Genomic DNA, 5,000 nt, shown 5'->3' with positions numbered 1-5,000 from the left:
CTCTATGAAGCTGACCTTGGAGATGAAGGAAAATATAAATAACAAATTATGAAAAGTAATACTTTCAGGGACTGCAACCCAGGATTCAGTTTACCAATATCAAAGATACCACGGAGCTGGGTGTGGTGGTTCACCCTTGTAATCCCAGCAACTCAGAAGGCTGAAGCAAAAGATTGTAGGTTCAAGGCCAGCCTGGGCAATTTAGCAAGACACTATCTAAAAATAATTAAAAAAAAAAAAGTCTGAGGGGTGTAGCTCAGTGATAGAGAATTCCTGGGTTAAATCCTCAGTACCAGAAAAAAAAAGTGGGGGAGGTGGGGAAGAATTCTTTGTGGGAAGCTGAGAGTGTAACTCAGTGGTAGAGGACCCCTGGTTAAATCCCCACTACTAGAAAAAAACATAAAAAGAGAGAGAATTCCTTGTCGAGGGAAGGGGTGTGGCTCAGTGGTACAGGCCTGGAATACAGGAGTTCCTGGGTTCTATCCTCAGCACTAGGGGAAAAAAGTCTTACAGAAAGACAAGGAAAAAAGGCTCACAGGTAAAGAGCTTTGTCTGCTCTGCCCCTAGTCGCAGTCACCTCTCTCCAGAAACAAGCTTGACACTGACTCAGCCTGAGCACCAGAGTCATAGACACTCCCACGCACAGTTGGCAAGTCTTGGCTTCCAGATTTATCAGCTTGGCGATTAAGCTTGGTCTTTCTTGCCAATTGTAGCTTCCTTTCTCTGGTCAAAACAATCCTCATGCTCTGACAGCATGCCCAGTCTTTCCCATTCGGCAGGTCTGCAGTACTGGGCAAGGGGATGGGTAGGGGCGATGTGACACTGGTTTTAAGTATCCTTCCTGAAGGAATACAATTCTGGGGCATCTGATAGGAAGTGTGCCTGGAATTGTGAATCCCAAGACAGGTGCTCGTTTTCTCATTTTGGCCTCTTGTGCATCTATCCATTTTTGTTTTGTTTTGTTTTTTTATAATAATTTTTAATGTTTTTTTCACAATGCATTGCTGAGGATCAAACCTAATGCCCCATACATGATAGGCAAGCGTTCTAACCCTGAGCCACAAACCCAGGCCCAATTATTTTTTTTCTTTAACATATTACCTTTCTTTGCAAGAGTTTCTACCATTACTGAAAACTATGATGCTAAAATAGAAAAACATGGGCAACTGTATGTGCATGGAAGAGGATAATATTTTGCTAGGAATTAATAACAATAATAGCCAACACTGAAGTAGCACTTATTGTGTACCAGGCATTGCCTGAAGTTCCTTCCATGTGTTACCTCTTTGCACCACCCAGCAATCCTATGAGGTTAGTTCTGTGACCACACCTATGAGGCAAACCCCTGAGTGGGCAAACCAAGCCGTGGAAGGGTTAGGTAGGTAGCACTCCTAGCTATGAAGTTTGGCCCTTAACACCCCAGATTGTACACTTCTGAACAGGACTCAGTGACAGCAATCGTCTCACGCATCAGTGGAAACCATAGTTCAGACCTTGCTCTCCAAAAGATATGGCAGCCCCCCAATAGAAACACAAAAATATGGAAAAAGCTTTTGATCAACTACGCATTTCCAATCATCTTTATTGTTGTCCTCTTTTGCAAGAAAAAAAGGATGAAGGAAATGCATGCACATATGTGCATATAGTAAAACATGAATTTTGAAAAATTGTAATAAAAAATGTAATTAGGTTAAAGAAATGCAGTTGGTTATTTTCAGAGAAGTCTTATAAAAAAACAAAACAACTGGGCTGGGGATATAGCTCAGTCAGTAGAGTGCTTGCCTCACTCATATGCACTCGTATATTCAATCCCCAGCACTACCAAAAAACCTAAGTCTCTTCTAAAAACCATTTAACATACTTTAATAACAAGAAAGAGCCAGGCCAGCACGTAATCCTAGCAGCTTGGGAGGCTGAGACAGGAGGACCCTGAGTTCAAAGCCAGCCTCAGCAACGGTGAGGCACTAAGCAAATCAGTGAGACCCTGTCTCTAAATAAAATACAAAATAGGGTTGGGGATGTGGCTCAGTGGTTGAGTGCCCCTGAGTTTAATCCCTAGTACTGAAAATATAAAATAAAAAATAAAAGGATTGAGAATGTAGCTCAGTGATAAAGTGACTCTCAGTTCAATACTCAGTACCTAATAGTACTACTAACAATTATAAAACAAAATAATTTATAAGTGTGCATCATTTATTTTTATGAAAACAGTTCTATTAATCATTGTTTAATTAAAATGCAAATATGAAATTATACATATATAATTTATATGCATATATATAATTATATTAATACATATAAAAGTACTGCATAAATGTCAAACCACAGATTTACCTGAAATAAAGTAAAAGGATTGTTTTCCCCCTCTTGACTCTCTAATCTAGTATTTCTAATATAATGAAAAAGGGATAATTAACCTGTCTACTAAATTTTTGATGTGCCAGAGTACGGTTTTTATTTGTTTTGGGGGTTTGGGGGAGGGTTGTTTTTGGTTTTGCATCATCTATATCAAAGTGTTAGAAATAGACACAAATAACTTAAAAAATAATTATGACTGGACACTTGTGAAACTGTCCCCACTTGTACCACAGACTAGATTCTGGGTCAGGGGACATATTAGGAAAGGAGATATAAAAGCTCCCAGATGAGATTCCCTGTCCCCTCATCTGTTGTTTGGATAAAAAAATGTACAAGGTGACTTTATTGCTGTGGCTGTCATAGCAACATACTATATACTGGGCAGCTTAAATGATGGATCTTTCTTTTCTCACAGTTTTGCAGGTGCGAAGTCCAAGATCAAGGTGCCAGAGGTTGGTGTCTCCTGAGGCCTCCTCCCTCCCTGGCTGGCAGATGGCTGCCTTCTCTCTGTGTCCTTGCATGGTCTTTCCTTGGTGTGCCCACATCCCAGGCATCCTTTTGTATGTCCACATTTCCTCTTCTTCTTAGGAAGACACCAGAAAGTTTGGGTTAGGGGCATCCTGAAGCTTCATTTTAACTTAAGCACATCTTTAAAGGAACTGTCTCCAAACAGTCACCTTCTGACGTACTGCAGGTAAGGTTTCAACATCTCAATTTAGGGAAGACAAAAATTAAATGCCTAACAGTGACCTTGACACCAAAATATGGTGGAGCCTCAGGATGAAAGGACTGTGGATCTCAAATGGCCCCTTGGGAGAGAGCAGGGTAGAAAGCCTCTCACTGGAAGTATCATATTGGACTTTTCACCAGCAGGAAATGAACTTTTAAATTTTATGAAGCCATTTACATTTTGAGATGGTTTCTAGAATTCTGAATCAAGTCAAGCGAAAGAAGATCCTTACCGACTCCATTCGTGTAATTAATCAGGTTTAATATAGTAGCTTCAGGAGATAAGAAGAGAATACAGATAAAGAGAAATGATGCTCGAGTCTCATCCTCTGAGACTGATTGGGTGAAATTGACCATGCATGTTAGGTTCTGTAATGAATTGTCACCTTAATTAATGTTGAGTGGTATGAATAATTTGAATCAAGCTTTCTTTAAGTGGAGTAAACAGTTCTGATTCTTATATGTGCCTGAAAGGATTACAGAATGAACACATCTGAATTATTTCATTTGTAGCTATTTGGTAAAGTGATCAAGCCCCATACCCTCAGGACTCTATGATCTCTCCTAGGTCTGTCTCTGTGTAGCTACTAGAAAAGAGGCCTGCAGCACCCAATATTCTTGTTTGTTAAACTAGGGAGGAACAAAAAACAATCATAAAGGCACCAAAGGCACTTGATGGCACAGGCTAGGTTGCTAAGGGAACCCCCCAGGAGCAGTGAGAAGATGCTGAGTGGAGATTTGGGCTTCCAGCAAGTGTTGCCCGCGGCAACCTCCAGCAAGGGGCTAAACAGAGCCTGCAGTCTGGAGAGTCCCACGGAGGGTCCCACCCAGCTTCCTGGTGTTTGGAACTAACAGTGCTTGTTCCAACAGACCACCTGGTCCACATGTCCCCAGAGTCACACTGAACTTCCCCTTTTTCAAGTCTTCTGGGTCTTGGACAACATTATCTAATGTTCAGTGGTGGTAAAACTGAGTCGGCTTGATCACCTCCTCTTTCAAATCTTTCACATCTTACATCTGACTGTTGGCTTTTGAAACTAAGAACCAAAAGTTTTGATTCCTGTTTCTCTGATTCTGCTGCATCAGTTCTCCCTGGAGGCAACAGAGCTTGGTTTCTATCTGCACAACAGAAGGAGGTTCATGAAGTTACAGGGAACATCTCACACACACCAAAAACTCAGTTAATGTATCAGAGCATCGTCCTGCCACACTATCAAAATAAAGAGCTGGAAAAATGTCACCTGGCGTATGTTTGGTTGAAGGAGGAAACAATCAAAATACTGCATGTTATCTGAGAAACATTTCTAGCCAAAGGCAATCATCTGTCCTCCTGTGGGAATCCTTGGCAGAGAATCAGATGGGTTGATATGGTCATACTGTACTTGACAGAGAGGTTGCCCGCTATCAGGTGAAATGAAACTCCCCTCAGAGACAAACAAAGCTTATGGTCACCAGGCAGGCACTGGTGTCCTCTTACAAAGGATGGTCATGTTTGGTGGCATTCCAAAGGCATATGTCATCTGGGGTGTTCGGGTCAGAGCTAAAGCTGTGGAGGATTCTGCTGTTTAGATAACAAGGTAACATAGAGCAAGGTTTAGAAATACATTTGACATAGAATTAAATATTACCCAGTCCAAGGTGGTTCATTTCCCTATTTCATAGAACGTTAAAAAGTTAACCTTATGGTTCTCGTTTTGCTTTGCTTTGTTTTGTTTTGGTGCTAGAGAATGAATCCAGGACCTCATGGGTGCTAAGCATGCACTCTGCCACTGAGCTACACCCTCAGTTACCTCGTGGTATGTTTATTTAGTTATTTTTTTAATATTTACCTTTTAGTTATAGGTGGACACAATATCTTTATTTTATTTTTTTAATGTGGTGCTGAGGATCCAAGCCAGTGCTCTCGTGCATGC

Source organism: Spermophilus citellus (assembly GCF_964194105.1).
Source record: "Spermophilus citellus genome assembly, contig: SCAFFOLD_122, whole genome shotgun sequence".
Classification (NCBI taxonomy): domain Eukaryota; kingdom Metazoa; phylum Chordata; class Mammalia; order Rodentia; family Sciuridae; genus Spermophilus; species Spermophilus citellus.
The sequence above is the reverse complement of the archived record's forward strand: the minus strand, read 5'-3'. Positions refer to the sequence as shown.